The sequence below is a fragment of the Aedes aegypti genome, chromosome 2, assembly GCF_002204515.2.
Source record: "Aedes aegypti strain LVP_AGWG chromosome 2, AaegL5.0 Primary Assembly, whole genome shotgun sequence".
Lineage (NCBI taxonomy): Eukaryota > Metazoa > Arthropoda > Insecta > Diptera > Culicidae > Aedes > Aedes aegypti.
Window position 1 is genome coordinate 151,000,167 of NC_035108.1, and position 24,361 is coordinate 151,024,527.

Here is a 24,361-nt window from a genome sequence, read left to right on the forward strand (position 1 = left end):
CAATATGGTAGATCTTATCCCGTAACGCACCTCGAAAAGGTGATCTACTCGCGTTAGGGGATGAATAAAGTGAGATTTTAGTTAGTTAGTGCTTCCTTAGCTGAGTGGTTAGAGTCCGTGGCTACAACGCAAAGCCATGCTGAAGGTGTCTGGGTTCGATTCCCGGTCGGTCCAGGATCTTTTCGTAAAGGAAATTTCCTTGACTTCCCTGGACATAGAGTATAATCGTACCTGCCATACGATATACGAATGCGAAAATGGCAACTTTGGCAAAGAAAGCTCTCAGTTAAAAACTGTACGAAGTACGTGTTTGTCGCTCAGTATCTTTTTCATGTAACTTTATAACAGCTAGAGGTGTAGGGGGTCTTTTTTTTTGAAATAATGATCGTTAATAATTTGTTTCATGGGAACATTAACATCGAAATTGTGCAAAAACCAGTGTCAAAATCCTGTAGATTAGGGTGATGTGCTAGTATCCATCGTATTAAGCATTCATCAGTGAGAACTGCAATTTTCCCAGTATTGCAGTGAATGATGCTGATACAAACCGATGCCAAACAATTCTTTCTCAAAACGGCTTTAGTATTGTACAATAACATTTTGATAAATCTTGATCTCTTTTTGGAAATAATGCCAAGAAAATGCATCTTACCGTATTCTCAATCCGTTGTATCGTTTTCAACTCCGTCGCAATCAGTTTCCAGATTCGTCTCACAACTTATGGCTCACTGTATGTATTGAATGGTTAAAACACAACGTATCAACGCTATAATAAAATGTTTTACTAGAATATATAGCTCTACGGGCATCTCCCTCCATTCCTTCAGCATGATGGGATATACTAATTTCCTTTAAAATTAATTGTTTGTCATCAAAATTCAGCCCAAACATATGACCACAATTCCTTTTTACTGTACAATTATGGCATTTGCTCACAGTACAGCGAAAACAACACAATCAAAGGAACCGTATTTTTACGTCGAGCGTCGCGCACGCATTGATGCGCACAAGCTTTTTTTTTTTCAGTACGACGGATTGAACTTTGTTGACATTTTCAATTATACGCGGCGGTTGAGGAAATTTCGTAAAATTTGGTGATTTATTGAAGTTTTACGGCGTGTGATTGGAATGAAATCCTTCAGTGAAGAAGTACGAAGGTTTTCCATAGTAAAAATAAGTGCCCAGCGTAGTAAGTCACCCACGGGGGCGGGAAGAAACTTGTGTTGGAAAGTGGTGTGGCTCAGTCGATCGCTAAGCATTTCTCTCAAATCATGTTCGTCCATGCGATTTCGGTGAAAAAGTGCAAAGTGGATAATTGAATTGAAGTTATTTACATACCGAAATACAGTAGTTTTATTGCATTTTTGGTGTACAAGTGTACAAACCATAACAGCTTTCACAAAATTACACTTGGATAATGAATCTATGTTGCAGGTAAGTTTGAATATCCGGCGTAGTGGAACATTTATAGTTTGATACGACGAATAGTAGCGCTTACGACGAAGTAGAACAAGCATAGGGTTGCTCTGTTTGTAAAATTTCACAGATGTGAGTCCCAGTTGCCTTTCTCCTTTTTTTTTCATCCAGTGTAGAAATTTGTATTGTTTTCACAATTACGTATGTTAAACAATCCACCTTTCTTTTAAATTCTAGTTTGTAACTCATAAAAAATCGTCATCTCCCAGGCTTTACGTTTCTACTGGAACAAAATATGCTCTTCAGCTGAGGTTTTTCCACAAACAGTAACAACGAGAACATTGGTCATGACCATAACAAAACATAATGAAATCTAATCAGCTCTGAAAATTTTACTTAGAAATTGCATGAGCATGAGCATTGATGACCGATTCTTAGTTGCACTTCATAATTGACCAGAACAATGAAAATTGCACAGAGATTTGATAAATGGGGCTTGGGACCAGTTAACCATTCTCAATGTGCACAAATCGAAAATTCAAAGTTTAAAAGTCAAAAACGGCGCCAGCCACGCCCAATGCGGTCATCGGAGAAGGGAAGGAATGTAAGTTAAACAACCATTGTTACTATAGACCGAATATACCTCTGCGTCTCCACAGTTGTCATGGAAGGTGTATTGGGTTAGCGGGATAAGGTATCATGCATCCCTTGATAAAAACCGGATTCACGATATTACTCGAACACGTATTGCATGTCAAACGAGTGTGCTTCCGGTCCAATCGCTTGCTCCCGCAGGAGCAGGGCACACTACTCATTTTCAAAGTGGTAAAGGAAATTGTGGAGAAACATTTAATAAAAAAAAATATGGGGAATGAATTGAACCCCGTTTGGCATAAATTCATTTGGCATAAAGACGTTTGGCCGTTTGACATAATGAGTGATTTTGAATAAGCTTTGAAAATTTACACTTTTTCCATTAAATATCAGCATTTTTTGAAGCATTTAACCGAGACCATCATCAATTGGCTCATAGTAAACATTTTTGGTGGGTACTCAACAAGCGTGGTGTTCGTTCAGAGAGTTGCCAAGTCATGAATTATTATTATTATTATTATTGTTACTTTAGAGCGTACAACTTAATGAAACTCGTGACGGGTTGGTGGAAGATCTTTTAGAAATAATATTTTTCTCTACATCCCAGAACATAGAGTATCTTCAAGAATGTTGTACTTATTAGAAAATAGTAAATTAGCAAAGATATTTTGCAGTTAATAATTAAGGGAACGCTCATAGAACATTTTGCTGTGGATCAGGCTCTGTCCCCGTTGGGACGTAATAGTTGATGACAATTACTTGGTGAAAAAATGGAAAATTTATTTGCAAAATATTGAAAGATCTAATCCAAAGATCTATTATCGCAGCACAATGCGAAAATAACCTATATACGAGTGCTATTTTCCGTTTAAAACGTTTAAGGTTTAAAGAAAAAAAAACCTTCTCACAGCATAACTCGAACGAATAACACATTTTTAAAAGATAATATATGTGGCAACATTTTTGAACGATTCAATATTAATTTTAATTTTATTAGTGCAAATCAAAAGAATCGTCTATTATCGAAAAAAGGAAAGGAGAGATTGAAATGACATTATTTCTAGCATACCTCGAAACGAGATCAAGTGTTTGTAAAATAAATAATTTATGTTGAAATATTACCAGCTTCCAAAGTAATGATCATTCTAACAGCACGGCTCACAGGAATTGATAAAACAGCAAAATTGAAATATGCATAACAATTAGCATTGCTAAACATTATCTTATAACAGTATTATTATGAAGATCAATGTTATAGATTGGCGCCCTTCTATCAGTTGGAATCAAAAAACAAAAGTCTGACAAATATAGCTCCAAATAACAGCATATGTAGAACAGAAGGTGATAGTTATTTAAATGTTATATCGAAACTGTTCATGCCTATAATTATGTTTACATCATGTTTAGAAAGAACATTCAATGTTTGAAAAAAGGGTTAATTTGAGCTAAATCTATCAGAATCAACAGTAATTTTATTCCAATAGTGCAACTCAAAAGTATAACCAATATTCGAAAGAAGAACGATTTCTAAATACATAATAAAATTCTAATGGCAATAACTTTCCTAACATACTTAAGCTAATTCAACAGCTTATGATAGTTGAAGTGCCATTTTTATATCGATTGTCTCCAAAATAAGCCCGATGTCATCAGTGGAATTCAATAGTGAAGCTAAAACTAATGTAATCATAACAAATCCTTGGTTTCATTATGCCAAACGACTATTATGCCAAACGACCGTTATGCTAAAAAAAACTAAATGCCAAATGAGCATTATGCCAAACGAATTAATGCCAAACGGCTTTATGCCAAATGACCTACCATCGATATTTATAAAAATATTTCTAAATAAATTTGTAAGAATCTCCTTAAAAAAATTACAAACAGTTTTGTCAATTCTTGGGAGAATCCATATTTTTTGGTAGGATTCTTATTAAATTTCAGGGCAAAATTCCTTGAGGCTTTCTGGTAGAATTCTTAGCAATCCAGAAGTCCAGGAAAAAGATCTTAATTTTTTTTAACAATAGTTTTGATTACAGCCGACGTTTTGAGCTTTTATTTGCTCATCTTCAGGGCAAACTACAATTAACAAAAATAAACACTATTTGTCTGGTCAAGTTCGAAACATTAATTGAAACTACTTACATCATTGTTTTTTTTTTAAGTCAAGTGGGATTAGACAAACATTGAATGAACGGCTAACAACATTACACTGCAATTAAAAATAAATTTTGGACGATAATGACATAATTCACATAATTTAAACGGAGCACAAATTTACATAGGTTTCACCCGAGCACAACTGAACAGGTTTTAAAATGGAATAACAATGAGTGTTAATGAATCTTTGAGCTGTTTAGTAGAATACCTTAAAATCTTATTATATTTTGTATCCAATTCAACTATCTATTTGATCTGAGTGTTACAAACATATCGTTCATACATCATTTCCATGTGAGAATTGATTTTCACTGCGAAATAATTTAAAGTGTATTACTCTTTACCCTAAAATCTCATAGGGTTGTCAACACAAACACACTCTATGAAAACCACAGTTACCCATGATTTAGACGTCATGTCTTTGAACCCTACAGTCTATCGCCATCGGCTCAAAATAGAGTCGATGGTAAGGTTTGGGCCTGAGGATCAGAAGATTCAAGGTTCAAATACAAGAGATAATCTTTTTTTTTGTTTACACCAATCAAGCTAAGATTTGTAACTATTTGACCTAATTTGGAACATTTTCATGTTCAAATTTCCTTAATACAGCACCATTCTAAAAGAGCACGTTACAGGAAGAACTACCTTTTAATATATAAAGGCAACTACAAGTGATGACTCAAGTTCAATCAGCGTAGCAACAGCTTTGAGAACTAGAGCTCTAATGAGTCTTCCAGTCTTTGAAGAGTAAACAAACATCGTACTGAAAACTTAAGTAAACCTAATAGTTAGAATCTATCAAGCATCGCATCAATGATAGAATTGCACGGGCTTATTCACAAATTCCATGACGCTGAAAACGGGGCGTGGGTGACTTCATGATATTACGGCTCATACAAAACTTCTAGAATATTCATACAAAAATCTATACGATGGGGGGTGTTGTTAACCGAAGATTGTTATGATAAGCTTCGATTCCTGTTGATTATGGAAAAAAGATTATTCCTTGCACTTGAACCGTGGATCTTCTGATCCTTAGACCCAAACCTTACCATCAACCATTTGAGCCGATGATGATGGACAGTAGGGTTCAAAGACATGACGTCTAAATCATGGGTAACTGTGGTTTTCATGGAGTGCATTTGTGTTGGCAACCCTATGAGATTTTAGGGTATGAAGTGATACACTTTCAATTATTTCGAAGTGAAATTTAATTCTCACACGAAAATGATGTATGCACGATATATTCGTAACACCCAGATCAAATAGATAGTTGAATTGGATACACAATATAATAAGATTTTTATCGAAATTTGTTTGGTAAACTGGAAAAATATATTGCTTTTTTCGAGATTTTTTGACTAATTACGTTAAAAGCATAATGAAGAAGCGATCAAAACACCCTAGTGTCTTCGGCAAAGTGATAGACTTTTGCGTAAGCAAAAGGCTAGTGGTATTTTCGAATCATTTTCAATGATATTTCTGGGCTTCAGGAACGCATTTCGGGGAAGAAGTCTAAAAAACCACAAAATCGATTTGATACACCTCTAAAACTTTACCAAATTGGCTCATTTTTGGACAGATAACTTGTTTTTATAAATTAGTTCAATATTTGATGTGGCAAGGGTACCTTAGAAAAAGTGAACAGGTCTACTCCTTATACTTATATTAGGAATGATCCCACAAACAAATATCAAAACGCCAACAACAACATCATTGAATGTCTACGAAAACTGAAACTGATCGAGTACCGCACTGCCGCCACCCCCCGGATATATGGACTCCCGAAAGCGCATAAACCAAATCTTCTACTACAACCCGTCGTCCCTGGTATGGCGAGCCCCAGCAACGAACTATCCAAGAAGGTATGCAAATTTAGCAAGCTTCGTTGGATACCAAATACAACATCAGATACTCATACAGTTTCTGCCAATACATCAACACCGTTACTATTTCGATGTAGTATCTTTGTTTATTAATATTTCAAAACAACTGGTACTACATGATAGAATACACATCTGGGATACCACCATACCACACACAGAGATCAATCTCGATCTATTTCTAGAGATTGTATCTTTTTGCATGTACACAAGCTACTTTGTTTTCCGGAACCAATTTTATGAACAGATTGAAGGAACTGCTATGGGAAACCCCATATCCCCCACTCTCGCTGATCTAGTCATGAATACCCTTCTTGACACAGTGACAACCAAAATAAATTGCACCATCTCTGTGATACGTAAATACGTGGATGACCTAATTCTCCTATTACCGGCTGATAAAATGCAATAGATTCTCGATATCTTCAACTAATACCACCCAAATATAATAACTCTCATACCTAGACATGACCCTCGTCCGTCAAACAGACGACACGATCCGCCTTGAATAGTACATGAAGCCCATAGCGTCGAGTCGCCTGTTGAACTTCCTATCAATTCATCCACTAAATCAGGAATTCAACACTATCAACAATGTCATCGATAGGGTGAATCGGCTGTCAATCATCTTTGATGAACGCAGAACCATTTTTCAGATTCTAGAGACCAACGACTACCCATGAAATCTAATCAACCGTTTCCTGAACCGTACACACTGGACATCAACAGGGGTCTCTGTTGAGACTCTGTGAAGACCACACGACAGATCCACCTCAGCATAGAATTTACAGATCTCTCCCGTACATTCCATCACTCACACTCAAGATCATCCAGCTACTACGTAACAACTACCCATCTGTAACGATATGTCCACGAAGCGTGAATACGATTAAAGATCTCTACACACGCATCAAGGATCCGATACCTTTGGATCACCACCACAATGTGATCTATCGGATACAATGTGGAGACTGTGAGAAATGCTACATCGGCATGACCGGCAATCTACTCAAAAAGAGATTATCGGGTCATCGCAGCAATCTCAATCAGCTGGATAGTCTATTGGCTTCGGGTTCTACAGATACAGATGACCCAGTGAGAGCACTGAAGGAAAAAACTGCTCTGCTAGTCCACTGCATCAAACACGAACACAGGTTTAACTATAACACGACAAAAATAGTTGATCAAACATTCAAGAAAAATATTCTACCGGCATTGGAGATGATACACATCAGCAACGACAGTAATACAATAAACAAACGCACAAACATAGACGGCTTAAATAGTGTCCTTTCAGCTTATCCCATCTAATCTCATACAGATCATTGTTCTTCATATTTACTAACATCGTGAAGATCTGAAATAGTTGAATCACACATGTAGTTCATGCTCGTGGAACGATCTCTCTGCCTTTTGAATTAGACGTCTACGCTTATTTTTAGCGCTCTGCATTTACCCACTTTTCCCAACAACTCACCACGCTGTCATCTGCGCATATGGGGAAAATTTTCACAAAAACACACACACGTACACTATCACCGCACTTTATTGGAAGAAATTTTCAAAGATGTTGATCTGATTCCAGCCCGCACAGTTTAGCACCACCAGATAGAGGTAAACGGTGTAGAGGTACACCCACAGTTGGCAGTGGAGCCGCTTGGTAAACAGTAAATTATTGATCTTCTGATAGCGCACGCCGTAAACCAGTTTCTTCACCAACGTGCCACAAAGATAAGCGACCGTGACCAGGAGCAAAATTCGGCGCAAGTGTATCAAGATTATTGCCATTACTACTAGAGCAGTGGCGCACGCTCTTGCAAACTCTCGAACTTCCGACCGAAATGTCGTCGTATTTTCGTAATCGATCGATCGAAAACCAGAACAGAGAATCCGCCCGCACAATCACATTTTCACACACGCACGAAAACCGCTGAGGCCAAAATGGAATCGAGCCAATCCACGCGGAACTACGGCAGCTCAGGCACGAAGAAAATCCACCGTTCGGATCGAAGTGTAGCACTATGACTGAGCCGGCGATGTTGCTCAGCAGAGAGCTCCCAAATAAGCTGAAATAGTGCGGTGCGTTTGCGCATTGAGCTGCACACTAGATACAGGGTTGATGAACGAAAAGCTTTTCGCGCTCTCGGAAGCTGTAGCGCGTTGCGGAATCGCAAATAGGCTAACTGATGCAAGCTGACTGAGTGACAGATCGATGTCTCCCACTGTTTGAAATGTCTTGCAAAGCGGTGAAATGGGGTGTTGAAAACGAGAAATCTACGCTCTTAAATCTCCAAATTTAACGGCAGGTTCTATCCCTGTACGGATTTAATGCTAAGAATACAAAGAAAAATAATATATTACATTACATTTTTTTTTGTATGAAAGACACCGACACGTTAATGTTTCCAGTAGACGATTCCAGCACAATTGGAGCACACTGGAGATTCTGAGTGCCCGTACCTATTCAGATACTGCCTGGTTTATGGACAAAAGGTCGAAAGACAAAAGGTCGAAAGGACAAAAGGTCGAAAGACAAAGGTCGAAAAAACAAAAGGTCTAAAATGATTTGCTTGGTGGGAAATTTTTCCTTCTTTGAAAAAAGATTTTCGACCTTTTGTCCCTTCATTTTTGTTCTTCGACCTTTTGTCCTTTCGACCTTTTGTCTTTCGACCTTTTGTTCTTTCGACCTTTTGTCATAGATTCCAATCAGACACATTTGGTATTAGCCGATGGGTCCATCTACCTTCAGAGGAGTTATCCCATTACTGCTGCCAACCTCTAAGCGTTGTGGACTCCTCTGGTACCTCTCTAGTTGAAGCATTGCACATCTTCCTTGATGGTAAGTCCAATGGGCGTCAAAGAGGAGCGAAAGGTCGTATTCCAAGCAGCCAGAGCTGCTTTCAAATGTGTACTGAAAATGACGAGCTTGTAGCAGCGGCTAGAGCATTGAAGGTGAAGCCCCCAACCCGGATGGGGATGGAATACCAAATGCGGCTTTTAAAGCGCCGATACTAGCGTATCCGGATTTGTTCCGGAAGGTGATGCAGAAATGAAAGGACGAAGGTTACTTCCCAGATATATGGAAGATCCAGAAGCTGGTGCTGCTACCGAAGCCAGGAAAACCACCCGGTGATCCATCATCATACATGCCTATATGATTACTGGATACACTGGGTAAACTCTTGGAACGGGTCATCCTTAACAGGTTGCCTTAATGTACAGAGAGAGAAAACGGACTATCAGAAAGGCAATTCAGATTACGGAAGGGAAAGTTGACGGCAGACGCAATTCGGATGGTCCAGGAGAGGGCCAAGAAGGCATCGAAGAAAAAAACGAAGAGGAAATTGTTACTGCGCCGTAGCTACGATAGACGTTAAGAAGGCGTTCAATAGCGTCAGTTGATAGGCGATCGCCATAGCGCTACATAGAATACGGGTTCCTGACTATTTTTACCAGATTCTGCAGAGCAACTTCGAGAATCGGGTTTTGGTGTATGCAACCGACGCCGGCCGAAAGAAGTTAAGAGTAACGGAGGGAGTTCCGCAAGGGTCCACACTGTGTCCGATACAGTAGAATGGAATGTTCGACGGGATCATATCACTGGAGTTATCCATGGGCGTTGAGATCGTCGGCTTTGCTGATGATGTCGTCCTAACAGTAATAGGCGAAACGCTGTAGGAAGTGGAAGTGACCGCCACGGAGGCAATGGTCACGGTCGAGAACTGGATGAATGGAGTCATGCTGAAAATTGCCATCGGGGGACATGTCATAGCATCACAGCGGTCCCTCAGACACTTGGGCGTGATGATAGACGATCGGCTAAACATCAACAGTCGTCCACTTTGCATATAAAAAGGTGTCAAAGGCGACCAACGCACTTACAAGGATCATGCCGAACGCTAATGGTCCAAAAATCAGTAGGCGTCTTCTGGCTAGCGTATCGCCGTCGATACTGAGATACGGAGTTCCGGTGTGGGGTGCAGCACTGCAAACCAAGAGCAATCGGAACAAGCTCAACAGCACGTTCCGGCTCATAGCCATGAGCGTAGCAAGCGCATACAGAACATTATCGTCGGAGGCAGTATGGCAGGTCTTCAATGCAGACAGAATGGTAAGCAAAATTAAGCAGCAGAAAACGGAGAGGCAGAGAGCAATGCCTGGCATCGGATCGTCGGGGCGCTCAAGAACCGGAAGTCAACCCCCAACCAATAGAAGTGCGTGGGCTATAGCTTCCTAGCTTGCGCTGTTGAACGCATTTTTCACACCCAGAGTGACAACCGCATAACGAATGCCGCTCTTTTAATGCTCAATTGCCACCTTAGCTATCTGAACAATGGAGTAGATTTACCTTTCCTGAATCCAAACTGGTTGTTGGTACTAGCCTGTTGAGGATCAACCTCTCCAATAACTTACCCGTTGCATCTAGTAGACAGATAGGTCTATACGCCGACGGGTCACTTTGTGGATTCCCCGCCTTTGGTAGTAGCACCAATTTCTGTCGTTTCCATACATCCGGGATGATTCCTTGATCTATGCAGCGTTACATCGTGGTTCTGAACATGTCCGGATCCGCGTTCACTGCCGCTGTTAACCCATTAACGCCCAGTGATCTGTTTTGAGATCGGATGCTTCGAACGCCCAGTGATCTATTTTGAGATCAGTTACATTTCTGAATACAGTTAATTTTTTAGACAAAATGGATGGTTGGTATCTTTGGCAAAGTTGTGAAAGACATTATGGGCAGTCTAATGACAGGTTTTTTAATTCATATTTCTTCCACTAGGTTGCGCTATCAGCATAAAACATTTCTGTTTTGTCACCAGCTCTTGTCGGCATCACCACGCTCGTCTTATACTACCATAAGCGTGGTTTGCAAATCAGAGATTCCTGAACAATTATAGAATGGTTCCTGTGCCGGAAGTCAGTGTGGATTCCGGGATTCCAAAGTAAATTCTGAGATTTTAGAATATATCCTGGGATGCCAATGTGGATCCAGGGTTTCCAGTGCAGAATCCTGGGATTCCAGTGTGAATCCTGGAGTTATAGTGTGGATCGTAGGGTTTCAGTGTGGACGCTGGGAATCCAGTGTGGATTCTGGGAATTCCAGTGAGGATTCTGGGAATCCAGTGTGGATTCTGGGAATCCAGTGTGGATTCTGGGAATCCAGTGTGGATTCTGGGAATCCAGTGTGGATTCTGGGAATCCAGTGTGGATTCTGGGAATCCAGTGTGGATTCTGGGAATCCAGTGTGGATTCTGGAATCCAGTGGGATCTGGGAATCCAGTGTGGATTCTGGGAATCCAGTGTGGATTCTGGGAATCCAGTGTGGATTCTGGGAATCCAGTGTGGATTCTGGGAATCCAGTGTGGATTCTGGGAATCCAGTGTGGATTCTGGGAATCCAGTGTGGATTCTGGGAATCCAGTGTGGATTCTGGAATCCGGGGAGGGAATCCAGTGTGGATTCTGGGAATCCAGTGTGGATTCTGGGAATCCAGTGTGGATTCTGGGAATCCAGTGTGGATTCTGGGAATCCCAGTGTGGATTCTGGGAATCCAGTGTGGATTCGTTCTGGAATCCAGTGTTGGATTCTGGGAATCCAGTGTGGATTCTGGGAATCAGTGTGGATTCTGGGAATCCAGTGTGGATTCTGGATCCAGTGTGGATTCTGGGAATCCAGTGTGGATTCTGGGGAATCCAGTGTGGATTCTGGGGAATCCAGTGTGGATTCTGGGAATCCAGTGTGGATTCTGGGAATCCAGTGTTGGATTTCTGGAATCCAGTGTGGATTCTGGAATCCAGTGTGGATTCTGGGAATCCAGTGTGGATTCTGGGAATCCAGTGTGGATTCTGGGAATCCAGTGTGGATTCTGGGAATCCAGTGTGGATTCTGGGGAATCCAGTGTGGATTCTGGAATCCAGTGTGGGATTCTGGGAATCCAGTGTGGATTCTGGGAATCCAGTGTGGATTCTGGGAATCCAGTGTGGATTCTGGGGAATCCAGTGTGGATTCTGGAATCCAGTGGTGGATTCTGGAATCCAGTGTGGATTCTGGGAATCCAGTGTGGATTCTGGGAATCCAGTGTGGATTCTGGAATCCAGTGTGGATTCTGGGAATCCAGTGTGGATTCTGGGAATCCAGTGTGGATTCTGGGAATCCAGTGTGGATTCTGGGAAATCCAGTGTGGATCTGGGAATCCAGTGGTGATTCTGGGAATCCAGTGTGGATTCTGGGAATCCAGTGTGGATTCTGGGAATCCAGTGTGGATTCTGGGAATCCAGGTGTGGATTCTGGGAATCCAGTGTGGAATTCTGGAATCCAGTGTGGATTCTGGGAATCCAGTGTGGATTCTGGGAATCCAGTGTGGATTCTGGAATCCAGTGTGGATTCTGGGAATCCAGTGTGGATTCTGGGAATCCAGTGTGGATTCTGGAATCCAGTGTGGATTCTGGGAATCCAGTGTGGATTCTGGGATCGTTGGATTCTGGGAATCCAGTGTGGATTCTGGGAATCCAGTGTGGATTCTGGGAATCCAGTGTGGATTCTGGAATCCAGTGTGGATTCTGGGAATCCAGTGTGGATTCTGGAGAATCCAGTGTGGATTCTGGGAATCCAGTGTGGATTCTGGGAATCCAGTGTGGATTCTGGGAATCCAGTGTGGATTCTGGGAATCCAGTGTGGATTCTGGGAATCCAGTGTGGATTCTGGGAATCCAGTGTGGATTCTGGGAATCCAGTGTGGATTCTGGGAATCCAGTGTGGATTCTGGAATCCAGTGTGGATTCTGGGAATCCAGTGTGGATTCTGGGAATCCAGTGTGGATTCTGGGAATCCAGTGTGGATTCTGGGAATCCAGTGTGGATTCTGGGAATCCAGTGTGGATTCTGGGAATCCAGTGTGGATTCTGGGAATCCAGTGTGGATTCTGGGAATCCAGTGTGGATTCTGGGAATCCAGTGTGGATTCTGGAATCCAGTGTGGATTCTGGGAATCCAGTGTGGATTCTGGGAATCCAGTGTGGATTCTGGGAATCCAGTGTGGATTCTGGGAATCCAGTGTGGATTCTGGGAATCCAGTGTGGATTCTGGGAATCCAGTGTGGATTCTGGGAATCCAGTGTGGATTCTGGGAATCCAGTTGGGGAATCCAGTGTGGATTCTGGGAATCCAGTGTGGATTCTGGGAATCCAGTGTGGATTCTGGGAATCCCAGTGTGGATTCTGGGAATCCAGTGTGGATTCTGGGAATCCAGTGTGGATTCGGGAATCAGTGTGGATTCTGGGAATCCAGTGTGGATTCTGGGATCCGGTGGATTCTGGAATCCAGTGTGGATTCTGGGAATCCAGTGTGGATTCTGGGAATCCAGTGTGGATTCTGGGGAATCCAGTGTGGATTCTGGGAATCCAGTGTGGATTCTGGGAATCCAGTGTGGATTCTGGAATCCAGTGTGGATTCTGGGAATCCAGTGTGGATTCTGGGAATCCAGTGTGGATTCTGGGAATCCAGTGTGGATTCTGGGAATCCAGTGTGGATTCTGGGAATCCAGTGTGGATTCTGGGAATCCAGTGTGGATTCTGGGAATCCAGTGTGGATTCTGGGAATCCAGTGTGGATTCTGGGAATCCAGTGTGGATTCTGGGAATCCAGTGTGGATTCTGGGAATCCAGTGTGGATTCTGGGAATCCCAGTGTGGATTCTGGGAATCCAGTGTGGATTCTGGGAATCCAGTGTGGATTCTGGGAATCCAGTGTGGATTCTGGGAATCCAGTGTGGATTCTGGGAATCCAGTGTGGATTCTGGGAATCCAGTGTGGATTCTGGGAATCCAGTGTGGATTCTGGGAATCCAGTGTGGATTCTGGGAATCCAGTGTGGATTCTGGGAATCCAGTATGGATTTTGCGAAACCCAGTGTGGATTTTAGGAATTTAGTGTTGATTCTGGGAATCCAATGTGGATCCTGGAATTACAATGTGGATCCTGATGTTCCAGTCTGAATCCAAGTGTTTCAGTGTGGATCATAGGATTCTAGTGTAGATTGTGTTGCTGCATTGTGGATCCCTGGTTTCTTATGTGGATATTAGAATTCCACTAGGTTTGTTGTATTTTTGTGTATATCTTGGGACTGTTGTTCCGAATCTTGGTATTCCATTGTGGATATTGAAATTCCTGGAATTGAATCCTGGAATTCCGGTTTAGATCCTGGGATTGTAACATGGGTCGTGTAAATCTAATGTGAATCCTGAGATTTCAGTAGGGACCTTGGGGTTTCAGGATTCATGGATCTTGCGATTTTAGTGTGAACCGCAGGCTTGGAAAATGGGTCCTTGATGTCTAATGTGAATACTGGGATTTCAGTGTGGATTTTAGGATTTCAGTGTAGATATTTGAACACCAGTGAAGATTATGCATTTCCAGTGTAGATCTTTGAAATTCATTGCGGATCCTGGGATATTCCAGTATGGATTTCAGATGTGGATCCTAGGGTTTCATTGATGAATACCAGTGAAGAGTTTGAGTTTCCAGTGTGGATCCTTGGAATCCAGCATAGATCATGAATTTCTAGTGCGAATTTTGGCATTCTAGTGTAGATGTTTGTATTCCAGTGAGGATTCTGGCATTCCAGTGGGAATTGTTAAATAGTAACCCAAGGATATACTGAGGGAATCCTGTTGGAGTTATGTTGAATGTCTGTGCAAATTTTGTAAAAAAATTGCGAAAATAGTGAGCAAAAAGTTTTAAAATACATTGGGAATCTAACGAGAATGCTGAGATTCTTGTGATGTCCCTGTTGAAATCTTATCTCATAGTTATATGGCAAACAATTAGTATTCCTGAGAGAATCACGTAGAAATACTTTGGGAATTTGGATTGGTCTTATTGGTAAGAGTCATTGGTAAGAATTATTAAGGTATTATGTAGAAATACTGCGGGAATTTTCAACATTATGAGAATTCAGTGTGTTTTATTCATGAGCATCCTGGAAAAAATCCAATGTGGATTTTGTGATATTCTTCGAGAATCCTGAGAGACTCCTGTTAAAATTAGGTGCGAAGCCATCAAGATTTCAGTAGAAACAACTGGGAATCCTGCTAAATCCTTAGTTGTTTTTATCACGACAAAAAATATCATATTCGTGGAAATTTGAATAAGTGTGTACCCCGTAACCAAACGTAAACCAAACGAGCCTGGCGTAAAATAAAGGAGGAAAATGCGACTACTGCGGCTATGTGTGTATGAATGTATGCATGTTTGTATGTACAAACGAGTATGTGTTGTGCATGTACGTGTATGTGATGTGTGTGTGTTTCGTACGCGTGTCACATGCAGTATCATTCTGTGGTGTAGTTTTCAAATAAGCTTCGTTTTGTTATTTATACTTATGGTATCATGTTCTTACCGTTTACATTATGTTTTTCATAATATCTTGTCACGTTTTAATGCACCATACCACCTTCAAAAATTTGCAAAAATAATCAAGTATTTTAATTTTTTTCAATATTTTGCGTACATATGACCCACTGTGTACTTTGACAAAATGTGACCGTAGATTTCCATTTAAATGACGGTTTAAGTATTCTCTTATCATAATGCGATACTACAAAAAGAATCAGGTGATAACTACAAATGTGAAATAATTCGGGCGTTAATGGGTTAATGCAATATTCAGGATACCATCGGGTTCCGGTGCCTTGTTTAACGCGAATGATCTCCCCCTCGTTCGTCACCCTCGCCACTTCTTCTCCTTCATCTGCCGCATACGACGCTGGGTGCCATAGGCTTGTGGGGTGATGCGGGAAGAGTACAACGATTATCGATCGCAGCAGCTCGGGCGACTTCTCTTGGGACGCTATGGCACCTTTGGTCTTAGCCATTACCAATCTGTAGGCGTCATCCCACGGACTCAAGTTGCCACTCTGGCATAGACTATCCAAACATGCCCGTTTTTGACTCTCAATTTCCTGTATGAGAGCTAACTTTACCTCTCTGAATGCTGCATTGCGTTCTTCTCTTTGTGATTCTGTACGTGTGCGTTGCAGTCTTTCTTTAGCTCAGTGATTCCCAAAGTGGGCGAATTTGCCCCCTCTGGGGGCGATTTTCAGGTCCAGGGGAGCGAAAATTTGAAAAATGGATATTGGGGGGCGAAAATACTAGAAAGGGGGCGAAAGTGGGAGAAACTGAAAACTACGATTTATTTGGAAAGAGACTCAATTTAATAGTAAATAACAATCTAATAATCTGAAAATTCCACATTCAGCTCTTGTCCTCTATTTGTTTGTACCTTTAAACATTTTTTTTACACAGGATATACGAAACTTGTACACACAATTTCAAAGACCAAATATATTTGTAAAGCATCCAGTTTTTTAAGCACAAGTGTTAAATCTCGCTATGAATTATTAATTGGTAACTGATATTTTCTCAAAACATAACGTATTCAGAACTATGTTGTATATTTGTTGTCCTAGATATCATTGAAAGTGTGTTTAATTTGATTATTAAACATTTTTAGGTATTGGTTCACATATGTAAATTAGATAATTTGATGTTTTATTTATAAAAGAGCTTTAGAATTAAGCATGCTTAACAACAAGTTTTGTCGAAAACTTTGCCTGTGAGGACTCGGATGCCAATAATAATAACACTAGCTGCAGCTAGTGTTATTATTATTGGCATTCGAGTCCTCACAGGCAAAGTTTTCGACAAAACTTGTTGCTTACTTATAGCACACACTATTTCAAAAAAGTGCAGAAAATTTTATCAGCAAAAATCAGGTTCAACGTTGAAACTAATAATTAAAGAAGACATTAATCATGCAACTTTAAAATAAATTCGAAGAATTATCGGATTTATATCGCCAGGATTTAAGAAAAAAAAACTAGTTCACGTTACATTGCAGTCAAAAAGGCATGAATTTTTTGGTTTTACCTATGCTTTCTGAGTTTTGTCGTTTTCAAAACTGTCTAATATTTATTACACAAAATTTCTTAAATTTGTTTTCACATTTTCATAAATAACAAATTTAGTCAATCAAACTAATAATTTTCGAAATTCAGAAAATCAGCCAAATTTATTTAGGGAAAGTGTACCAGTTATGGCCATATGTGTCTTCTCGAAAACTTTCACATTCTGAAAATTTTCAATGTTTCAGCATTAAGATACATTTAATGTCAAACTGCTTAAACACACAGAATTATTAAAAATTTGAAGATAACTAAATTATCACGTGTGGCGAAATAGGGAATCATTATGTCCATAACTGGTTCACCTACCCTAGTGTCGTCTCTATAGCTCCTCCTGTTGAGACTTATTCGCCACCCAGTTCCTGTTGTTGGCTGGTATGCGGTATGGGTCCGGACGAAACATCCAGTAGTCCAGTGATGGACTCTTCGTTTGACGAAAAGTTTCCACCGACTGGAGTGGGAATCGAATCCACACTTCGTAGCACAATACGTCTAAACGACTGACGCCGCTAACCACACGGCCACGAAGCCTACGATGGTGATGGGTGAAGTGCTGGCGATCCTCTACGTTTAGGCTACAAGGGCGCCTGCTATGTTAGGTTGCAGAGCAATGAAAGAAAGGGGGAAGATTTGATGTTGCAATTAAAAACTGGCTCATTGTAGATGAGATATCCCCCTGCATATTCGCCAGTTCATACGGTAAGGTAAGGGAGAGGTAGTTTTATGGGAGAGAGGCTTGCTTTTGGTGAGCAGGCTGCCTATGCATCAGGTAGGGCTGTACAAATATCGATATTATCGATAATATCGATAGTATCGGATCAATTTTATCGATACAATATCCGATATCCAGAGGGGCCCAGATAGCCGTAGCGGTAAACGCACAGCTATTGAGCAAGACCAAGCTGAGGGTCGTGGGTTCGAATTCCACCGGTCGAGGATCTCTTCGGGTTGGAAATTTTCTCGTATTCCCAGGGCATGGAGTATCTTCGTACCTGCCACGCGATATACACATGCAAAAATGGCCATTGGCAAAGTAAGCTCTCAGTTAATAACTGTGGAAATGGTGAAAGCCGGAAGACTGTCCTGGGCAAGATATGTTGCAAGACTACCGGACAACAACCCGGCACCCCTGTGTTCGCATCAAAATCAAGCAGATTTGGAGCGCATCGAGCGAGGTGGCTTGATCAGGTGCAACAAGACCTGGAAAGCGTTGTCTAATATCGATGTTCAAGCGACACAACCGTGAGCCGAGTAGATTGAAATAATATCGTTACCGAGGTTTTATCAAATTAATTTATTTAACACCAAGTAAATAAATAAAACATTAAATGTCCAAAGTAAGAGCGCTGATATCCTCTTCCATTTCAAAATACCGAACTTTGGCATTTTTCGGAAAACGAAAGAGATGTACGCTTAAACATCACAGGTTCGATTCCCGGCCACTCCAAAAATTTGGTTTGTCTAAAGGAAATATTCTTTATTTCTCTGGCCATATAGAATCATCCTGTTTGTCACAAGACTTCTTTTGATTCTTCATCTCCTTCTTCTTCTTCTTCTTCTTCTTCTTGGCATTACGTTCTCATTGGGACAGAGGACGTAATGCCAAAGCTTCTCAGCACTCCCACAGTAACTGAGAGCTTTCTTTGCCAAAGCTGCCATATTCACATTCGTATCTCATATGGCAGGTACGATGATACTTTATGCCCAGGGATGTCAAGGAAATTTCCATTACGAAAAGATTCTGGACCGACCGGAAATCAAACCCAGACATCTACAGCATGGCTTTGCTTTGTAGCCGAGGACTCCAACCACTCGATTACGGACGACACCGACTGTCACACGGCTTATTAATAACAAAACTAGCTAGTTTTTGCAAAGAAAACTCTCAGTTAATAACAATGGATGTGCTTATGGAACAACTAGCTGAGAAGCAGACTCTATCCCAGTGCAAACATAATTAAAAAAGATGAAAATGTAAATGAAAATTGATCGCAATTGAGGCCACTAACGAACAATATTGCTAGCTGGAGATCGCCAATTTTCTGTGAATTTCACTTCAACAGTAAATTGCAACCAAAACAACATATTAAGGTCAGGTACCATTTTCCACGTGCTGCCACACCGTACGCGCCTCATCAAGAGAGTTTATTTGTTTACTTTACACATTGCGGAGAGAATAGAAAAATCAACCCGATTGAGCTAATAACAAACCATCTCCGTGGTCGGGAGAAGACCGATCGTTGCCCACGATCGACTAACTTTAAAGCCGGTGAAAATCTGAGTTCAGCTGGATGTGGTCGTTATTTTTTACTACTTCTGAAAACAATATCATTCACCAGTTTGGGTTAACCATGGCAGCTGTGAAAACGGGTATTCAATACAAAGGCAATGTATGAGAAGGAAATTTTCACAGTGCATCCAACGGTACCCGGAAGAACCCTATTAACATAGTCTGATCACTACCTCTGGTTTGTATATTTATTATATGATTTTATTATCTGAGTAGTATGCTCCACATGATTTATGAAGTTTTTAATTTTGGTGTAAAAATGGTCCGCTGGAAACTAATTCGTTACCCATTCGGTGATGATGAGTCATTTCAGATGTTCGCTGAGAACATCTGAACAGTGTGCAGTTGCGTGACAAATACTTTTACAAGCTGATATATTATTCCATCTAAAATAGCAACTCGCATCACGTCTCTTCAGGGCTGGTAATCCCCAATTTGTGTCGTTCTCGATACGGCGCTCAAAATAATACATAGCCTTTTATTCCACTTTTCGTAAGCCGACACCAATCAAGCAGCAACCACGGTGCTCCTGAGGCCATTATTAGCAGAAAATAATCTATCCGAGCTATACTCACCAGTGGATTTCTTTAGCTAAACTGCATGTCTGTGCAAAATTTTTAGAAAATCGCGGGCCAAATGTGAAGTTACGCCCTATTGATGCAGTGATATAAACAAGGTAATTTCGAATCTATGATAACAGGTCGAAAGACAGAAGATCGAAATGAGAAAGAAAAGCACAAGTCTGCATACCTCCGGATTCCCATTGTTCTTCTGCTTATTATTCTTCTTCTTCTTGGCATTTTACGTCTTTACTGGGACAGAGCCTGCTTCTCAGCTCTCTATGTCCAGGAAAGTCAAGATAATTTCCATTACGAAAAGATCCTGGACCGACCGGGAATCGAACCCAGACACCTTCAGCATGGCTGTGCTTTGTAGCCGCGGACTCTAACCACTCGACTAAGGAAGGCTTCAACAAAGAGGATTATGAAACTTGTGTATGAATCCAAAATAAGCCCTATTTTATTAAATTTTACCCAGACAAGGTGTCTAACCGTGAAAATCGATTGATGAGTACAGATTTGATAGAGAATATTTTTTTCTGTTAATAATAATCTGGGGAGCACCGTGGCAACGGTTGCTTCGAGGAAATCAAGCCAGCAATCAGAAACAAGATTTTGTTCCGTCTCCGACTTGTATCCAAACAGGGAGATCGAAAAATATGCCACTTTCCCGAGCTGACGCCCATTCCGCCCATCTTCTCATCGGGAGGGAATGGTGCGAAGAATAAATAACAATTAAAGTGTCAGAGAAAGACCATCTCGAGGTAACGAGCAATCGCCAGAAACGCGTAGCGGAGGAAATCAAGCATCTAATAATAAAAAAGAAAAACAACTTTCAACAGCAAGAAAAGCGGTAATGGCAAAACCGGCTTGACAGAGTAGAATAGATTGAACTCGGGAAAATGTTTCTGAAGTGAGTTGAATAAAATTTCAAGGCCGTTTCTTTCTATTTGCGATACGCATCATCACGTGTGAGGCGATTGATGCGTTCAAGAGATTTGAACACAACCCATAGAGGATTTAAGTTGAATGGGATTATGTTGAATAAAACGCTTAGTTCAATAAACTGGTTGTTAAACGCTTTAACCAAGAAACACTTCTAAAAGATGAAGTTTGTATTATGACTATTTGTTTGCGTGTTATGTGTCCTCAAATTATTTCTGTTGGCAGGAGCTTAAGCTTCTTGCTTCTATCTTCTATCTTCTATCTTCTATCTTCTATCTTCTATCTTCTATCTTCTATCTTCTATCTTCTATCTTCTATCTTCTATCTTCTATCTTCTATCTTCTATCTTCTATCTTCTATCTTCTATCTTCTATCTTCTATCTTCTATCTTCTATCTTCTATCTTCTTCTATCTTCTATCTTCTATCTTCTATCTTCTATCTTCTATCTTCTATCTTCTATCTTCTATCTTCTATCTTCTATCTTCTATCTTCTATCTTCTATCTTCTATCTTCTATCTTCTATCTTCTATCTTCTATCTTCTATCTTCTATCTTCTATCTTCTATCTTCTATCTTCTATCTTCTATCTTCTATCTTCTATCTTCTATCTTCTATCTTCTATCTTCTATCTTCTATCTTCTATCTTCTATCTTCTATCTTCTATCTTCTATCTTCTATCTTCTATCTTCTATCTTCTATCTTCTATCTTCTATCTTCTATCTTCTATCTTCTATCTTCTATCTTCTATCTTCTATCTTCTATCTTCTATCTTCTATCTTCTATCTTCTATATTCTATCTTCTATATAAATAAAAATTGAATGGTTCATGTATGTCACGAGTTGGCTTGAGGTAATTATTGAAAAAGGCTTCATATTTATTATTTATTGCTGATAACGGATTTTTCGTAGAAATAATAGAAATTTGAAAATAAATGCTGAATTTATGTCGTTCACGTGTTTTGCCATTTAAGAGGTTAATTTTCAAAATCCAAATTTATAAATTACGTCTAGCAATACCCATGAGACTCAACAGCATCCCACTCAAAAAACCGTAATCCAGGCCACCGTAAGGCAGTAAAAATCTCAGCGAATCAAAACACGGCTGTCCGGGAAGCATCTCTCAAGTCTGCTAACTGAGTCAACTATCCAAAACCAGATGATTCTGACGTATCCGCAGGAATGGAGGTGTGCATCCTCGCCATTTCACTTTCGCACCTTTGCTATATGTTCGAGTCCCACTTTTCTATTCTTAGTACCCGCGAACCGGCAATGCACCAACAAAATATATCTGCCGTGGCATGAAAACTGACTGAACTCTGGATGATTCATAACTGAGACTGGGTACAGTCACAGACAGCTCACAAATCTACCATACAAAAGATATTGCACGGATGATGCAGAAGGGTTTGGAAATCATCGCGAGACAAATTTCCGTCACCATGCTAGGGGTTTTTCACCAAATATTTTCCCTTTTATTCGTGATGTTTCAACGTATATTTGCGGCGCAAGTGGGCCTTTTTTTCTAGCTAACTACCTTCACAACCAAACCACTCGGCATCATCATAACGACGACTATGACGACTTAGTCCACCGCAAACGATTGCTCGCGTGAGTATATGGTGAAAGACGGGATCAGAACTGCTGCTATGCATGATGTGGAAAATGGTTGACGCAGATTCTGTCAAACGTGAAAACTGTTATTGGTACACATACCAAATGTTGCGGTTAGAAGAATTTCGAAAATTGTTTAAAGTTTACATAATTTGCAATCGAAATTTAAATCAATGCTATTATTGTGTCCAAAAATTACTCTAAACCAGTGAATCAAACTTTGATCTTCTTCTTCTTCTTCTTGGCACGACGTCCTCACTGGAACAGAGTCTGCTTCTCAGCTTAATGTTCTTATTATCACTTCCACAGATATAACTGAGAGCTTTCTTTGCCAAACTTGCCATTTTCGCATTCGTATATCGTGTGGCAGGTACGATGATACTCTATGCCCAGGGAAGTCAAGGAAATTTCCTTTACGAAAAGATCCTGGACCAACCGGGAATCGAACCCAAGCACCTTCAGCATGGCTTTGCTGTGTAGCCGCGGACTCTAACCACACGGCTAAGAAAGGCCCAATATTAAACTTAGATATTCTATCCAAACAGCCAGTCGCCGTTTTCCTCAGAAAATTCGAAAGGCACCCGTTTAAAATCCCCAGCTTTTCAACGACTAAAATATGGGTCAAACCGTGCCTGCTCGTCTCGCACAATATGGATAGACCCGGGAAGCGGTCAACGCTTGAAAATTTGTGAAAATTCCCTCGCACTTTCTGGTAAACGGGTCGTGCAGTAGTGCTCTTGATGGCGACGTCGACGATGAACGGGAGATGAACGAACATTGCCCAACAAATCCGCCGGGGATCCGGGAGAGTATCAAGTGGTGAAAAATGATGCCACTTGGAGTCTGTTGGCATCGTGTCGTCGTCGTCAGTCATATCAACAGCCAAATGGTTCCGGCCCCCGTTTCCAGTGCGGTAGTGCTGTGATGGACAGCGAGCGGAGGACGATGTCCATCAACCCTGTCGAAAACTCCCGAAACGCGAGTTGCATAATTATAATTCGGCCATTAATATGTGGAGTCGTACGCGAGACTGCAGTCCGGCGTGGGAGGAAGAATGTTTTGCAATGTGCTTAAAAGCTTTTAAATTGTCAGAAAAAAATGATATGCTGTTGCATTATCGCATAGTGCCGTGTTTGCAGCAATAAATGAATGTTGGATTTTTTTTTTAATGAATTGATAATTATATGAATAAAATAGACCCCATTGTGTGGTCCTTAGCCTCTTGCCCAGCAACTCCTACACGGGTAGAAATCAGAATCCAAAAACAAGATTATGACTCATGATATCATGATTCCAGCGTGTTTTCGTCTTATGAAAATACACCATGATTTGGACTCATGATATCATGAGTCAGATTGCCGTAACGCAACACACGCGTTAGGTTTTTGTAGCTGATTGCTCGGAATCATGATTCAAATGCCAAAAATGCTGAGTCGCGCATCCGTTTATGATCGGCAAAATAAAAAAAAAAAGTTAAAAGTAGCATACATTAAGATTCGAGTCAAGAACCTTCCGATTGAGAGCCACGTTCTCTACTACTCAACCGCTTCGTCATCTTGAATTGAGAGTGATCGATACGAATGAAATGAAGCAAAGTGCGCCGCTTAGTGTTTTCACACTGGATGTTACGCTTATGTGGAATCATGATTAAGACTCCAGGAACCATGATTTGTGATCCTGATATTATGACCTAACCAATTTATGAATTTCATGATTTGTAAATCATGGTGTGGGGATCAGATTTTTATCCGTGTATCTCTACCTCCTCGCGGTACTGGCCGGAGTACGAGTAACTTTAGGGAGGATCGGGTAACCAACCCCGGTGGGAACTTTGGTCGTATGCTGACAGGGAAGGGGGGGGGGGGTTTGCTTCCGCAAACCTGAAGCGTCAGTATTCCATGTTAGGAACGGCTCAAAACAGCGTCTATTCCCCATGTCAGGGGCGAC

General features: G+C 40.8%; 1 protein-coding gene across 8 annotated transcripts in view; it reads right to left on the reverse strand.

The window, feature by feature from the left end:
- Window positions 1-24,361, reverse strand: part of LOC5572977 (FH1/FH2 domain-containing protein 1) — a 467,818-nt gene that overhangs the window by 436,242 nt on the left and 7,215 nt on the right. For 2 of the 8 annotated variants that reach the window (XM_021842728.1, XM_021842733.1), the window contains exon 1: window positions 7,531-8,083. The exons of 4 other annotated variants lie outside the window; for them this stretch is intronic. The gene's annotated coding sequence lies outside the window, so the exon portion shown is untranslated. Of the gene's footprint in view, window positions 1-7,399; window positions 7,493-7,530; window positions 8,084-24,361 lie in introns of those variants that run through there. 2 more of the 8 variants (XM_021842729.1, XM_021842723.1) reach the window with 2 other exon arrangements.